The sequence below is a fragment of the Salvelinus alpinus genome, chromosome 32 (genome assembly GCF_045679555.1).
Source record: "Salvelinus alpinus chromosome 32, SLU_Salpinus.1, whole genome shotgun sequence".
NCBI lineage: Eukaryota > Metazoa > Chordata > Actinopteri > Salmoniformes > Salmonidae > Salvelinus > Salvelinus alpinus.
In genome coordinates, this window is record NC_092117.1 from 12777819 (window position 1) to 12796183 (window position 18365).

Below are 18365 nucleotides of genomic sequence, written 5' to 3' on the forward strand. Positions count from 1 at the left end.
AATAAATATCAATATTTCATAGCTTACTTGTTGATTGGATGGATTGAGTAGCAATAAGTAACTTTAACACTCAATGTTGAGGCACATAGTGAGGTCTGCACAACGCATCACCGGGGCAAACTACCTGCCCTCCAGGACACCTACAGCACCCGATGTCACAGGAATGCCAAAAAGATCATCAAGGACAACAACCACCCGAGCCACTGCCTGTTCACCCCGCTATCATCCAGAAGGCGAGGTCAGTACAGGTGCATCAAAGCTGGGACCGACAGACTGAAAAACACCTTCTATCTCAAGGCCATCAGACTGTTAAACAGCCATCATTAACATCGAGTGGCTGCTGCCAACATGCCGACTCAAATCTCTAGCCACTTTAATAATAAAACATTGAACGTAATAAATGTATCACTAGTCACTTTAAACAATGCCACTTTATATAATGTTTACATACCCTACATTACTCATCTCATATGTATATACTGTACTCTATACCATCTACTGCATCTTGCCTATGCCGCACGGCCATCGCTCATCCATATATTTATATGTACATATTTTTATTAATTCCTTTACACTTGTGTGTATAAGGTAGTTGTTGTGAAATTGTTAGATTACTTGTTAGATATTACTGTACGGTCGGAACTAGAAGCACAAGCATTTCGCTACACTCACATTACCATCTGCTAACCATGTGTATGTGACCAATCAAATTTGATTTGATTTGATACGGTCACTCAAATACTACAAATAGCAATATGATTTCCCATTAGCAGAAGGGAGACCAGACATTTGCTGCAGGCTAAACATCAATGAGTTTCAAACAAAATTCCACTTGATCTAGTCACCAACACTGTTACACGGATCATAAAAAGTTTCAGAAATTCCTGTGATGGGTAAATTATTACCATACATCTCAAAGTGTATCATAGCTGCTATAAAGACCAATGTCATGACTGATTTGTCATGTGAACGTGTGATTCATTCGAAAGCTAAGCCCTATTCAGCACCGCACCATCCTTTCATTAGCCTAAAGTGGCTTGTCAGTTATCTGTCACCGGCCAAACGTTTTCAGAGCAGTGGACGGTGATGATAATTATCAAATAATTCTTCATCTGTTTCATCCTCTAATCCTGGTAAAACAGGGGGACATCCTGAGACCAGGTAATGGTAAGGTAAAGTTAGGCTACATCAGTCACTGAGGCACATATTGTAAAAACAGTGTAATAACACTACAGAGACTCTAAATAATGGAAGAATGAATAAAAAATAGGCCTACTGATTCATTTATAGACTGTTTGCTTCAATATTTAGCCTAGCGAGATGTAGGCCAGTGTTATTGTCATCAGAAATAGCCTGGTTTCCATGCTCACCCATAATAGCAATGCGGAGGGAAATGGAAATGAGGTAGGCCTACTAAAAGCTTGATAAAAGCAGCCAATCAGGCCTACTAAAAGCTTGATAAAAGCAGCCAATCGGAGAGCTTCACAAAGCGAAATAGAAGAAAACACAAGCAATGCAAAGGAAGCGATAGAGAGTCTTGAGGAAGAAATAGGATCTTTGGAAAGATAACCATAAGACACAGTGGAACCATTAGCACAAAAAGACAGTGGCATAAAAGACTAGAGTGCCAAATGTTATATTCTGCCAAGACATTTATCACTTTTATGCTCATGCTGCTGAAGTTAGTCTTATTTGGGATTTTTGGCTACTGCTGTTGTTTCCCCTTCAGGAGTTTTCACAGGCACACCTATAGTGCTGCTGCCCAACTAATCCCAATGAGTCACAGTCTATCCAGGGGTAAAACACAATCTCAGTGTGCTCCACTGTTTATTCCCAGTACAGCACCAATCTGCTCTCTGCCAACATTGTAATAAGCTAGAGCAGGTCTTCAAGCACAATAAACTATCATCGCATTATCATAAAACCCTACTAGGCAATTCCAAACTTTAGCTCCCTAAATCTCCCTTACACAAGATGAACACAATCAATTATTGAAATATGCAAATGTGGACAATTAAGGATTATGTGTGGTTTTCGTTGAGATTCGATTCATCTCAGTGTCGCCAACGGGGGAAGTGAAATCAACACAGCTTCACTACTGCCATCTAATTATTTCCAACACCAAACTACCTCGAACTATCTTACGTCCCCCTACAGTATTTTGGCCGTTCTCTCTTTCTGAATAACGTTTTATTGTGTGAGACACATTTCAAAATTGAGATAATGCACCACTTGTCTCCTTTCAAGCCGTAAACAGAGGCCTTAAGACAAATTAAACTGCTGCACATCAACAAAAGAGTACAATATAGATTCCTCTCTTCCCACCAATTAGGAGAGGACCTGACCTGACCCACAATGTCACCACAGACTAAGAATAGGATCCGTCACTGTTAGATACATAGGGAGCAAAGATCAGGAGGGTCAGGGGACGAGGTGCAAAGTGTGCATCAGGACAATGAGGCTAGCTGGCTGTAAACATATGCTGTCAGTTTCCTCAGGTGTCAACCTCCACACACATCGTGGACAGTCATTCACCATTCACCAATGCTCATGCATCCATTTAGTCACAATTGCTGGAATCTCTAAGGGATCCAGCTAACTAGGACATATTCTAATCTACTGAGCATTATTATACGTAATTCTACTGTAAAATGTTTTCTGATGCAACACTTAGTGCTCAGAATAGCCTCTCTCTCTATCAGATCCCACCGATGTACTCTGGTGGGCTGGAACCTGGAACTAGTCTCAGCTTTCACTCACCATATGCCTCCCTGGCATACACTGGTGCCAAAGGGAGGAAGTGATCCACTGGTCAAATGAGCAAACCGACCCTGACGCTCCTCAAAACTACATGAAGCCTCTATCTTTAGTACCAGACACCGGCTTCAACATCATAAGCACAGAAGAGATAAGAAAAGAGAAATCCCAATTCATTGTTGTCTAAAAAGGATATGTGAACATATTCTATGTAAGACTGGTTAAAGTTCAAATAGAGGCTAATACCACTGATGTCAACCCAACATGCTCTGATTATGGCCGTCTGCCGGGCTGAGGTTGGATGACTCGTCACTGCTGGTGTTGGGTGTGGATGATGGTGGTTTCTGGCAAACTTTTCTATCCAATCAAAATTGGTTCGGCTGGCCAAAGTTGAATTACTGTTAAACGGATGCCCCGCCTCACTTTTCTCCACACCCCGAAAAATGAATAAAATATAATCAGATGTGTTATTTTGGGGGGAAATATATTCAGCTCTTTGTTTATAATTCACTGTCCGCTCTCCCTTGAGGCTTTCCCAAATGGATGCCCAAGAGAGCAAACGGCCTCAGATCACACGGTCAGATCATGTTCGAGCCTCGGATTGGACAATGAAACACACCTTCAGGCGACTGCAGATGTTTCATTTCTCTCTCATGCCGTCATGGCAGAAGCCAGGTTAAACGTGGGACGTCCCTCACTATAAACAAACAGTTGGTTAAATGGATGGTTATTGCATACTTTTCTGATCTAATAGAAGCGATTAATAGACGAAACAACAATGTAATTTAACCAATTGACTCACCAGAGATCAGGGCATTCATCAGCAAAGACAGTGCAAGCTGATTGTATTTTGGACGACCAAATTTAAGTCAAAATGATTGATGAAATCGAAGTGTGTCAGCTGTACGGTGATTTGCGATTCATAATTTACATTTTACCGGTACTACCAGTAGTACTAGGCCAACCGATAACACCACGACGGAATGCCTTTGAAGAGATGATGCGCCGCCAAGAACAGCAAGAATGTCCAGCAAAGTACATAGCCAATGGCACGCACACACTTCGTGCAGATCAGCAGGTGGGGGCTTTTCGTGGCAGCCAGGCGAGACAATCGAAGGAGGATGCGGTGAGAAAGGTTACTGGGCTGGAATTTAGTCACGCTTGATCTATATAGATTGATGCTTCTAATTGTACATGTTATAAAAATAAAAAAATATATTTTGATGATGATAGGTTATACTCTATGGCTGGATTTATGTATTTTTTCCAATGCTACATTCATTTGGCAGACCTAGCTTGATTGACCCTCTTTCTACAAGGCCTAAGGCCTAATCATATTTGTATGAATATTTTGTTAACGCCTAGGCAATAGAGATGCATTCAGGTAAGGAACTCATTATTATGCATCAATATTTTAATTTGATTACAATTATTTATTGTCAATCATTGTTGAATTTGTTAAGCTATACAATTAAGTAGATTAATGAACTGATAATACATTACTTTTTTTAAACTTTTTTTTAATATGATAGGATGTATAATAGAATGCAATATTCTATGTGAATAATGTTAATTTGTGTATTCATAATAATGAACTTAAAATCAGTCTGAAATTGAATATTTCAAATCAAATCAAATCAAATCAAATCAAATTTTATTAGTCACATACACATGGTTAGCAGATGTTAATGCGAGTGTAGCGAAATGCTTGTGCTTCTAGTTCCGACAATGCAGTAATAACCAACAAGTAATCTAACCTAACAATTCCACAACTACTACCTTATACACACACACAAGTGTAAAGGGATGAAGAATATGTACATAAAGATATATGAATGAGTGGTGGTACAGAACGGCATGGCAAGATGCAGTAGATGGTATAGAGTACGGTATATACATATGAGATGAGTACTGTAGGGTATGTAAACATAAAGTGGCATAGTTTAAAGTGGCTAGTGGTACATGTATTACATAAAGATGGCAAGATGCAGTAGATGATATAGAGTACAGTATATACATATGAGATGGGTAATGTAGGGTATGTAACTTCCGGCGCCGAAAAGAGATGGCCGCCTCGCTTCGCGTTCCTTGGAATATTTCGCCTATTCTTCATGTACATAGGACAATGTGGAAAAGTACTGTTATTGCTTATCCTCCTAATGTATTTTTTATTTTTTCGCTCGCTCGCCTCACTTTTCTGGGAGGAAAATCCATTAAAAACAGTGGATCAATTTTGTCTGGCCTTAGGTAAAGACTTAGCTTAGGAGCACTTACTGTAAGTAACTTATTCTGCAATGATTCTACCAACACCCCCCATCTTCTTATGAAATCATTTTTATCTCTTACGGTACACCAAAAAACACAGTGGGAGGGAAGAGGGGGGAGTTGGGTGTAAGGCAATTCCATGATAACAGAATGAGGCTGATAATCACTTTTTTACTTAAAAATGTCAAACAAAAACCATCGATTGCAAAGTGAAACAAACCATAACACTCTATGGACAAGAAACGACTTTTAATAATTTCAAGTGAACATTTTTTATAAAACATTTACTTGAACAACATTGCAGATGCAAAGTTTGATCACAGAATGATGGTAAAATTTCCCTCCGTTTTTTATGTGACCAGGTTTTCCTAAAACTCTTAAATATTTACTCCGAATTAAGATTCTGTCACGCCTGCTCCCGCTCTCCCTCCCTGGTGCGCGAAGGCGCCAGGCTCCCCAGCATTATGCACTCCTGCCACCATCAGTACGCACACCTGCCTTTTCCCTTTCACGCGCATCAGCACTTATTGGACTCACCTGGACTTAATCACCTCTGTCATTACCTCCCCTATATCTGTCTGGTTCCCCGCTCTATTCCCTGCTGCAGCATTAATTGTCATATGTCCTTGTTTACCCGTGTGCTGACGCTGTTCCTGTTTTGTTGCCTGTCTGTTCCGTATTAAATGTCCACTCCCTGTACCTGCTTCTCCAGCGTTGGTCTTTACAGATTCAAAGATTTCTACAGAAAGAAGGGGGTGTCAGCTATGATATGACACCTTGAGTTAGATGTATCATGAATAGGTACAAAAAGGTAGAATAGGGTTGCAAAATTATGATAACTTTCCCAAAATGTCCAGGTTTTCCAGAAATCCTGGTTGTAGGTTCATGGATTTCCTGCTTATTTCTTCCTGATTCCGGGAATATTCCAACCGGGACATCTGGAAAACCTGGACATTTTTGGAACGTTAACAAAACTTTGCAACCCTAGGTAGAAATATTAAATATCCTCCTATTTGGGTATTATTCTACACACTGGCTATTATTCTAATGATCTCCGACCCCAAACAAGAACACATTTGGTTTGTCCAGACCGGACCAAATATGAACCAATCATAGACGTCTATGTTTCATAACCTTTGACAGTGCAGCACCGATTTGGTAACAGAATGATGCATTTTAATCACTTAATAATTCATTTAAAAAAAATGTTATCAGTAAAAACACTAAACACCACAACTAATTGATAGCTCTCTCTTTACTTGTTACTTCTTGGTCGTTCCACCTCAAAAAGCACAAGAAAGTGGACCCCCCACGCCAAGCCCACCCCAACAACGAATATATAGTATCAGTTCTCTATGTCTGACATGTAGTATGGAATCGCGGCTCTTAGTATTGTTTCTTCTTACTATATAATACGTATTCTCAGTGAATGTGGTTATGTTTTTTCCCCCCCTGTTCAGAGAAATTTGTAATTGAAGTTATTAACTTTATGTCCCATCCTACATCCTGATATTACCAGGTTGTGACCACTAGATGGTGCTGTTTTTTAAAATAAGTATTGAGTAACTCAATGATGTTACTTAAAGAGGCTTTGGATATGAAGCGCAAAAAATGCTAATATAGGTACCATTGACTTTTATTGGATTTATGCCACAAATGCTAAAAAGTTAGCATTTGAAACAGTGGCCAGATAGACAAAATAAAAGCATGTGTGCTGTCATACCTTGTCCATAAACTGCTTACATGGTAAGATTTTTGCAATTTGGGTGAACTGTCCCTTTAACATTGAGAGAGGGGTCTTTTTTACCTAACAGCAGGAACAGCATCGTCTAGTGGTCAGAACCTGGTAATATTAGGATGTAGGATGAGACATAAACCTAACAACTTCAATGACAAATTTCTCTGAACAGGGGAAAAAAACATCACCAAATTCACTGACAATACGTTTATTTTTTTATTTTATTTAACCTTTATTTAATTGGGCAAGTCAGTTAAGAACAAATTCTTATTTACAATGACGGCCTACTGGGGAACAGTGGGTCAACTGCCTTGTTCAGTTGGTTAACTGCCTCGTTGGGCCCAACACTCTAACCACTAGGCTACCTGCCGCAACTAGGCTACCTGCCGTTACATAGGATGAAGAAACAATACTCCGAGCCCCAGCTCCCTTCTACTTGTATAGAGAACTGATACGGTATACTTGTTGATGGGGTGGGATTGGCGTGGGGTGTGGGGGGTCCGTGGGTGGCGTTTGACTATTTCTGGTGATTCCAAATGTCTTACTCATTGTTAAAAATAAGTTTGGTCCAAATCGGATGTTAGGTACTATTTTTATTGAATATTATACGAATCCTATCAATTAAAATGGCCAATTTCGGTGCAATCAATTAGGTGAATTTCTCATATATCAAACTATGTGTTAACAAAATAGTGTTGCATGAATGCTAATCTTATCTGTTTCTAAATAAATAAATGATTTCAGAACAAACTGAGATGGTGAGTTGCTGAAATTACATGGAACGACCCTTCTACAAACTTGTATTATCCTCTCTCCTCATGAGGGGGAGGAATTTGAAAATATCTTAAAGGTCCAATGGAACTATTTTCAGCTCAATATCAAATCATTTCTGGTTGACAATTAAGTACATTACTGTGATTGTTTTCACAAAAAATAGTTTAAAAAACAAAAACAAACATAGCTTCTTAGCAAAAAGCAATTTCCCAAGCAATAATTTTGCTAGGATTGTCTGGGTGGGGAGGGGAAAACTGAAAACTACCTGTTATTGGCAGAGAGGTTTGGAACTCTCTTTCTTACTGGTCTATAAACTAATTTACCACCTGGTGATGTCACCCCTTTCCAACTGTTTAACCAAAAATCAAAGCCTTTGCTTATTCTTAATATTAAGAATAGAAAATGGTTGAAAAATGTATGCCTTCATTTCTCAAAAATAAATATATACTTTCATTTGACACACAATTTGATATGCTCCTTTGCGCTTTACGTTGGTGCTCATGGGTTCTTTTACACAAAAATGCTCTGTATGCAAATCTGCAGGGTTAGGCTACCCAACCTGGCAAGTCCTTGTGAGCAACGTGTCACCAATACTGCCTGAAAGCATTGAGAAAGATGGACAGAGAGAGAACATGGGACAGATGGGTCATGAAGTTTTAAAGAACTTTGGAACAAGATGTCATCTGACCCTCACAACTTCTACTGTGTTGTTGTTAACATAGCTGACATAGTCCTCCTCCCAAGCTTCACACTATCTGAGTGGTTTAAAAATATATGTATTTTGTATTGTTAATTCTTGTATCATTGTGGAGTGACACTTCAACAACGAAAAGATCCTTCTAACCATACCATAATAATCATCCTTCATGTTAGATACAATGTGTTATGTCAGCTTCAATGAATGAATGCACGATTCAATGACAGCAAATATTGCGGTTCAGACTGTACTGTCATTTTGTAAGAGTCTCAGCCTGTTATTTGTTGTGCTGCAGCCGACATTCATTCTGCCTGTCCTAGCACTGAGAGAACAGCAGGGACAGCTGACATTTGTACATGTTTAATAGCAGTGTGGTTAACCTTAAGTAATCTCCTCTTAAGGAGAACTGTAGGTCCAATCAAAACAATGAAGAGAGTATCCTATTAAACAGTGATGCGAGCCAGCCTGTCTAACTGGAGCCATAAACCACCCATATTCCACGCACTCACACTTCTGGCATGTGTTAAATAAGGCTATGCATAAATTATGTGATTATCTAACATATTTTATGTGTTGCATATAGCATGTTCATTATCCCGGGGGACATAATGCAATCTGGTTGATTGTTGGGGGCACTATTATTGACTCTAGGGGTAATTTTGTCTCCATGAATTATTGTAGATACAGTTGAAATCAGAAGTTTACATACACCTTAGCCAAATACATTTAAACACAGTTTTTCACAATTCCTGACATTTAATCTTAGTAAACATTCCCTGTCTTTGGTCAGTTAGGATCACCACTTTATTTTAAGAATGTGAAATGTCAGAATAATAGTAGAGAGAATGATTTATTTCAGCTTTTATTTCTTTCATCACATTCCCAGTGGCTCAGAAGTTTACATACACTCAATTAGTATTTGGTAGCATTGCCTTTAAATTGTTTAACTTGGGTCAAACGTTTCAGTTAGCCTTCCACAAGCTTCCCACAATAAGTTGGGTGAATTTTGGTACATTCCTCCTGACAGAGCTGGTGTAACTGAGTCAGGTTTGTAGGCCTCCTTGCTCGCACACGCTTTTTTAGTTCTGCCCACATTTTCTATAGGATTGAGGTCAGAGCTTTGTGATGGCCACCCCAATAACTTGCCTTTGTTGTCCTTAAGCCATTTTGCCACAACTTTGGAAGTATGCTTGGGGTCATTGTCCATTTGAAAGACCCATTTGCGACCAAGCTTTAACTTCCTGACTGATGTCTTGAGATGTTGCTTCAATATATCCACATAATTTTCCACCCTCATGATGCCATCTATTTTGTGAAGTGCACCAGTCCCTCCTGCAGAAAAGCACCCCCACAACATGATGCTGCCAGCCCCGTGCTTCACGGTTGGGATGGTGTTCTTCGGCTTGCAAGCCTCCCCCTTTTTCCTCCAAACATAACGATGGTCATTATGGCCAAACAGTTATATTTTTGTTTCATCAGACCAGAGGACATTTCTCCAAAAAGTATGATCTTTGTCCCCATGTGCAGTTCCATACCATAGTCTGGCTTTTTTATGGCGGTTTTGGAGCAGTAGCTTCTTCCTTGCTGAGCGGCCTTTCAGGTTATGTCGATATAGGACTCGTTTTACTGTGGATATAGATAATTTTGTACCTGTTTCCTCCAGCATCTTCACAAGGTCCTTTGCTGTTGTTCTGGGATTGATTTGCACTTTTCGGCCACCAAAGTACGTTCATCTCTAGGAGAGAGAACGCGTCTCCTTCCTGAGCGGTATGACGGCTGCGTGGTCCCATGGTGTTTATACTTGTGTACTATTGTTTGTACAGATGAACGTGGTACCTTCGGGCGTTTGGAAATTGCTCCCAAGGATGAACCAGATTTGTGGAGGTCTACAATTTGTTTCTGAGGTCTTGGCTGATTTCTTTTGATTTTCCCATGATGTCAAGCAAAGAGGCACAGAGTTTGAAGGTAGGCCTTGAAATAGATACATAGGTACACCTCCAATTGACTCAAATTATGTCAATTAGCCTATCAGAAGCTTCTAAAGCCATGACATCATTTTATGGAATTTTCCAAGCTGTTTAAAGGCACAGTCAACTTAATGTATGTAAACTTCTGACACACTGGAATTGTGATACAGTGAATTATAAGTGAAATAATCTGTCTGTAAACAATTGTTGGAAAAATGACTTGTGTTATGCACAAAGTAGATGTCCTAACCAACTTGCCAAAACTATAGTTTGTTAACAAGAAATTTGTGGAGTGGTTGAAAAATTAGTTTTAATGACTCGAACCTAAGTGTATGTACACTTCCGACTTCAACTGTATTAGTAAAAACGGCCAATGGCCCACTGATAAGATCCATCTGGAGCTGTGGTGTAGCCTGTGAAGGCATTATTAGGTGAACTGGAAACAGACCAACGCCTGAGACACAAGCCTGAGTGCCTGAAGGTGTCCCTCCACCATTCACTACGCATCATTGAACATGAACTGCACCCCTTCTTTCCTTCCCTTCACATACACAAAACAGCTGTGACAAGGCAGAACCAGCATCTTCTGAATCCATTTAACAATGATGTCAGGCTCCTATGCTCAGGTGGACTGACCTCTTAATAACTGAGATACATGGATAATGAAAACGGATTGACTCCACGACAACAGATCGAAAAGAGTTTGATGCGAAAGTAAAACGGCAATGGATGAGGAGGTTGAGACTGGCTAATTACATAATGGCCAGTCTAGACTGCCTCAGCTAGTCTGCTTACACACAGATTCAATGCATTAGGCATTACATGGCGACTGAACCAGAGCCTACCTCTGTATTACACTCTCCATTACCATCTAAAGACCAGCCTCTTGTCCCGATGTGTCTGCGTAACTCCTGTTTAACAACAACTCTAATTTCTGCCACGTCCCCTCTCGGCAATCCTGCTTAGCCGTGTTTCATTTCTGCACTGAAGATTACAGCTGATAGAAAACATACGGCTGCTGCTGTGGGTGAAAATAAGCAGGCCTGGGCAGAGAGTGCAGGGGGAGGGATGGAGGGAGGGAACTGGGCTCCGGGTCCATGGACGACATGCCAGGCATTGGTTCGCTCCGCCACAGAGGGTCTAATGGGAGCCTGACGCAGTAGGAGCAGGTTATCAGTAGACTGAGCAGCAGTACCTATAGATATGTACAGCCCAGCCTCGCTAGCCTCCTGCTGGGAAAGGAATTGAATTTACCCCCGTTTTTTAACCATCCTCACTTCTCTGACAAATTGAAAAGGGAGGCCACATATTTCAGATGTGTTAGACCAAAGAATTGCAATTTACCAACTGGTGGGAGAAATATAACAGATCCAATACTAAAGGAGAAGCTGAGTAGGCTATATTCTAATCTCCGATAAGAGACGCAGTACTGTTTTGCACAGGACCCCTATTGTATCACCCTCTGACATTCACAGAGATGTCGCTTTTGCTCCACTGTTCCCAGGCTTGTTTATATTATAAATAGGTGGGGATAGCACATCACAACATGGGGTGGTCTCTCCTGCTTATCTGAGTTTGCACAGGACGCTGGCTGCCAGGATGGACCAGGCTGATAATGGAGGTCACTGAAGCCCAGGTTAATAGAAGGGGAAAGCATCACGGCTTGAATCTAGACACCCAGAGTGCAGGAGCCATGAAGTCTGAATAGTGATCTAAGTCACTTTCTTGGGAGCTCTTTCAAGCAATAATCTGTTTTTGTTCCTCCTCAGAAAGTAGCACTTTTTTTTCCAAAAGTAGGCCTAATCCTCAAACCTCTAATATCCAGGCCCTTCCTCACTAACATCAGGAAGCTGCACCTGCAACTTTCAAGCACGGTATACCGCCTACCAAAACAGTCCACAGACCCTTTCTCTAAAAGAATGCATGGGAACACTCCGTCCGTATGTTAAGTTATTCATCTCCAAATTTTACATAACAATCCATGGCCTAATTTAGCATGCAGGCCAGGACTCACATTTACTTTGCCCAGCTAATCTATGCTAGAGAAAAGGAGTGTGAGAGAGAGAGAGAGAGAGAGAGAGAGAGAGAGAGAGAGAGAGAGAGAGAGAGAGAGAGAGAGAGAGAGAGAGAGAGAGAGAGAGAAAGAAAGAAAGAAAGAAAGAAAGAAAGAAAGAAAGAAAGAAAGAAAGAAAGAAAGAAATGAAGGGGGGCTAAGAAGGAGAGAAAGAGGCCGAGGGGGCTGGTCAGAGATATCAAAGCATGCACTAATCTATTCACCCCCTCTCTCTCCATACTTCACAGAGCTTGTGTTATTGTTTACTTGTTTACGCAATGCGAGGAGTGTTGAGAAGATACGCATGTCTGCACGATTTAGTCACGTTCACTTGGGAAAAGCACTTAGGGCAAAGGAAGGGAAAAAACTATCTGGCATTTTACATTTTGAAAGGACAATAGAATAACTCTCTCTCCCTCTCTAGCCTAAGCCTCTCTCTGTTTTTCTAACTTCTGCAGATCTCGAGTTGTAACAGATCAGCAATTCATAACCAATTAGCCTAGCTACAGTGTAACCCTTAGATCCCTCTCCAGACTGTTTATAAACAGTTAAAGTCGGAAGTTGACATACACTTAGGTTGGAGTCATTAAAACGTATTTTTCAACCACTCCACAAATTTCTTGTTAACGAACTATAGTTTGGGCAAGTTGGTTAGGACATCTACTTTGTGCATGACACAAGTAATTTTTCCAACAATTGTTTACAGACAGATTATTTCACTTATAATTCACTGTATCACAATTCCAGTGGGCCAGAAGTTTACATACATTAAGTTGACTGTGCCATTAAACAGCCTGGAAAATTCCAGAAAATGCTGTCATGGCTTTAGAAGCTTCTGATAGGCTAATTGACATCATTTGAGTCAGTTGGAGGTGTACCTGTGGATGTATTTCAAGGCCTACCTTCAAACTCAGTGCCTCTTTGCTTGACATCAGGTGAAAAATAAAAATAAATCAGCCAAGACCTCAAAAAAAATGTGTAGACCTCCATAAGTCTGATTCATCCTTGGGAGCAATTTCCAAACGCCCGAAGGTACCACGTTCATCTGTACAAACAATAGTACACAAGTATAAACACCATGGGACCACGCAGCCGTCATACCGCTCAGGAAGGAGACGCGTTTTGTCTCCTAGAGATGAACGTACTTTGGTGCGAAAAGTGCAAATCAATCCCAGAACAACAGCAAAGGACCTTGTGAAGATGCTGGAGGAAACAGGTACACAAGTATTTATATCCACAGTAAAACAAGTTCTATATCGACATAACCTGAAAGGTCGCTCAGCAAGGAGGAAGCCACTGTCCCAAGACCGCCATAAAAAAGCCAGACTACGGTTTGCAACTGCACATGGGGACAAAGATCGGACTTTTTGGAGAAATGTCCTCTGGTCTGATGAAACAAAAATAGAACTGTTTGGCCATAATGACCATCGTTATGTTTGGAGGAAAAAGGGGAAGGCTTGCAAGCCGAAGAACACCATCCCAAACTAGAAGCACGGGGGTGGCAGCATCATGTTGTGGGGGTGCTTTGCTGCAGGAGGGACTGGTGCACTTCACAAAATAGATGGCATCATGAGGGTGGAAAATTATGTGGATATATTGAAGCAACATCTTAAGACATCAGTCAGGAAGTTAAAGCTTGGTCGCAAATGGGTCTTCCAAATGGACAATGACCCCAAGCATACTTCCAAAGTTGTGGCAAAATGGCTTAAGGACAACAAAGGCAAGGTATTGGAGTGGCCATCACAAAGCCCTGACCTCAATCCTATAAAAAATGTGTGGGCAGAACTAAAAAAGTGTGTGCGAGCAAGGAGGCCTACAAACCTGACTCATTTACACCAGCTCTGCCAGGAAGAATGGGTCAAAATTCACCCAACTTATTGTGGGAAGCTTGTGGAAGGCTACCCGACACGTTTGACCCAAGTTAAACAATTTAAAGGCAATGCTACCAAATACTAACTGAGTGTATGTAAACTTCTGAGCCACTGGGAATGTGATGAAAGAAATAAAAGCTGAAATAAATAATTCTCTCTACTATTATTCTGACATTTCACATTCTTAAAATAAAGTGGTGATCCTAACTGACCTAAGACAGGACATTTTTACTCTGATTAAATGTCAGGAATTGTGAAAAACTGAGTTTAAATGTATTTGGCTAAGGTGTATGTATACTTCCGACTTCAACTGTGCGTTCCCACCTATCATAGACGAAACAATAAAATCCTGTCATTTTCTCTTCATCAGCAGAAAACAAAGCAGAGACTTGCACGGTGGGGGCTTAAAATAGATTTACAATCATGTTATGTAAGAAAACACTGACTGTGCTAAATAATATAGAAAATCCAATGGTTGATTATAAAAGTACTACACTCACACATCAGTTTGGGTGCTGGGGAACCATATGTTACTGGGGTGAATTTTCACACCCACATCACACATGCAGCATCTCCCACAGTCAATTCAATAACATGCCACTTGGGAAAAATACTGTATGTTTTGAAAACGGATGAGATGACAAAAAAGCTGCATGTAATTGTATGTACTTTTCCCGATGACAGAGCCCTGTTAAGGGGAAGTGAAGAGTAGCCTAGACAAGGGCATATTATGTTTCTATTTTCCGCATCCACAGGACATCATAGGCACACAAGTTTAGGTTATTCTATCTTTATTTACCTGTCTTCAAATTATATTTTTTAAATCCATCATATTGTCAACTGTCTAATTTTTCTGTTCTTCGCCTTCCATCATAAAAGCAACATTATGTAGCAAAACTATTCCACTGTGTAAAAACCGTTCAACTTTCTCAAGTAGGTTACACTGTAACACGTCGTAACACAGCATTACTACACTGTAGCGTGACGTAACACAGCATTACTACACTGTAACACGTTGTAACACAGCATTACTACACTGTAGCGTGACGTAACACAGCATTACTACACTGTAACACGTCGTAACACAGCATTACTACATTGTAGCGTGACGTAACACAGCATTACTACACTGTAACACGTCGTAACACAGCATTACTACATTGTAGCGTGACGTAACACAGCATTACTACACTGTAACACGTCGTAACACAGCATTACTACATTGTAGCGTGACGTAACACAGCATTACTACACTGTAACACGTCGTAACACAGTATCACTACACTGTAACACGTCGTAAAACAGCATTACTACACTGTAACACGCCGTAACACAGCATTACTACACTGTAACACGTCGTAAAACAGCATTACTACACTGTAACACGCCGTAACACAGCATTACTACACTGTAGCAAGTCGTAACACAGCATTACTACACTGTAACACGTCGTAAAACAGCATTACTACACTGTAACACGTCGTAACACAGCATTACTACACTGTAACACGTCGTAACACAGCATTACTACACTGTAACACGACGTAACACAGCATTACTACACTGTAGCGCGACGTAACACAGCATTACTACACTGTAACACGTCGTAACACAGCATTACTACACTGTAACACGTCGTAACACAGCATTACTACACTGTAACACGTCGTAACACAGCATTACTACACTGTAACACGTCGTAACACAGCATTACTACACTGTAACACGTCGTAACACAGCATTACTACACTGTAGCACGTCGTAACACAGCATTACTACACTGTTCTGCATTATTGTACGTGTGAAATGACATGTATCAATTCATCCATTAGGATCAATGATGGAATCAAACAAGGATTAAACAATTATACATCTGGCACGCGTGAGGGCGAAATGCATTTTTGTTGTTGAAATGTTTAAGATAAAACAGGATGACATCTCTACAAATGCACCATATCATTTTTTTTTAGGGTATAGGAGCTATATCAGCAACTGAGTCTGACAGACGGAGAGGCGGGTTGACAAGACAAGAGAAACTATTTCCATGCTTATCCACGTACCTTGATTAGTATGTGTTCATAACACCAAGTATCATATAGAATGCATTAGCTATATCTAAATCAACAACGCTTGCCGAGTTGCGGAGTAGATGCAGCTAACAATTTAGCCGTGAATCACTCCTTTTCCTGGATCCAGGACTTCCTGACAGGCAAACTCCAGGTGGTGAGGGTAGGCAACACACCTCCACCACGCCGACCCTCAACATGGCGGAGCCCCAGGGGTGCGTGCTTAGTCCCCTACTGTCCTCTATGTACACCCACAACTGCTTGGCCACACACAACTCCAACACCATCATTAATCACTAATTGATGTAGTTCTGTCCTTAAGCTGTTCTTGTCTTTTAATGTTCTGTACTATGTCATGTTTCATGTGGAACCCAGGAAGAGTTGCTACTTTTGCAGCAGCTAATGGGGATCCCAATAAAATACCAAAAATACCAAGTTTCCCGATGGCACGACGGTGGTGGGCCTGATCGCCGACGAGACAGCCTACAGGGAGGAGGTTAGAGCCCTGCCAGAGTGGCCTCTAATGTTGATCGTGGACTACAGGAAACAGGAGGGGGAGCACGCCCCTTGCCATCGACGGAGCTGCAGTGGAGAGGGTCAAAAGCTTCAAGTTCCTCAGTGTGCACATCACAGATGACCTGACATGGTCCAATCCCTCCACTACCGATGTGAAGAAGGTGCAACAGTGCCTCTTCAACCTCAGGCGACTGAAGAAATTTGGCATGGGCCCTCGGGTCCTGGAGAAGTTCTACAGCTGCACAATCGAGAGCATCTTGACCGGCTGCATCACCGTTTGGTACAGCAACTGCACCGCCCTCAACCATAAGGTTCTACAAAGGATGGTCAGGACGGCCCAATACATCACTGGGGGCGAGCCCCCTGCCCTCCGGGACATGTACTCCAGGCGGTGTCTGAGAAAGGCCCGAAAGATTGTCAAGGACTCCTGTCACCCGAACCACGGACTGTTCACTCTGTTCCCATCTGGCAAGTGGCATCGGAGCATTGGGTTTCGGATCAACAGGCCATCAAACTGCGGAACAGCTAACCCTAGATGTCTACCTGTACAGACATGCACCTACAGAGACTATTTGCACCTCAGAGACTATCTGCACTTTAGAGATTATTTGCACTGACTACCAACACATCGAACCCTTACCCACAAACTTACACACATGCACCCAACACACTCAGAACTCTCTCTCTCTCTCACACACACACACACAGTCAACCCTGCTGTTCTATTTATTCCACAGCGTGACATGAAGACACTACCCACTTTATACGTGTAAAAACAGTGTAATACAGTCCAGTATTACTATGCATACTATATTATTGTTATTGACTAATGTACTGCATTGTTGAGGGAGCTAGCACACAAGCATTTCGCTGTACATTTTATACCTGCTGTAAACGGCGTATGCGACTAATAGCATTTGATTTGATTTAAACTGGTAACCGCCGTTGGAGATAATCTGTATCAATGCTAACACACTGTGCACGCAAGTTAAATATCTGGTAGAAGCAAACAACGTACGAGGTATGGCGTGCATATGGCTGCGTATGCGCAGTCTAAATAATCAAGAGAGCCCGTTAGATAACGAAGTCGAAATCCAATGTGCTGTGGTCACCGTGCAGACAGAGCATCGTCTTGCAACGCATCCATATGGTGAACGTCACTCTCAATGTATCACAGGACTCGCGTGCATTTAGCCTACACGCGATTGCAGCCTGTATTTGTCCATGTTCCATAACTTAAGTCGTGTTCTAAATTGGTAATTTTATCTAAATCCTTCCAATTTATCATTTGGTTTATGTATCAAGTTTGTGGACAGCCGACTTACCTTTTCAACCCCGATGTTGCCTTGTCCCTTGTCCTGAGGGACTTGAGTGAAACGCTCTGCCGCTAAACCCCAGTCAAACCTCTAGCGTCACCCTGCGCTGCAGCCAAGGCAACCAATGCTCGCGATATTTTGGCTTGGCGTCTTGAGAGGTGATATTCAAGTGCTTGGCACAGGGGGACGGACTGAGAAGGAAAAAAGGGGGCACTGACTGATGATTTTATTTCACATTTTTAAGGTGTGTTTGTCACAGGTAAAGATCCTTTGAAATTCATCCCTGTTGCATCACTGTCTTCCATCAAGTGAATTACACTGTGGGGCCCTAAAGAGGGTCCCAGC

At 41.4% G+C, this 18365-nt stretch overlaps 1 protein-coding gene across 6 annotated transcripts in view; it reads right to left on the bottom strand.

Annotated features, from left to right (window-relative positions):
• The window catches only part of LOC139562318 (ubiquitin carboxyl-terminal hydrolase 54-like), a 101137-nt gene extending 83010 nt beyond the window's left edge, over positions 1 to 18127 (bottom strand). For 3 of the 6 annotated variants that reach the window (XM_071379922.1, XM_071379921.1, XM_071379918.1), the window contains exon 1: positions 18030 to 18126. The gene's annotated coding sequence lies outside the window, so the exon portion shown is untranslated. Of the gene's footprint in view, positions 1 to 18029 lie in introns of all 6 variants that reach the window. The other 3 variants (XM_071379924.1, XM_071379925.1, XM_071379920.1) reach the window with 2 other exon arrangements.
• Between the last annotated feature and the right edge of the window lie 238 nt (positions 18128 to 18365).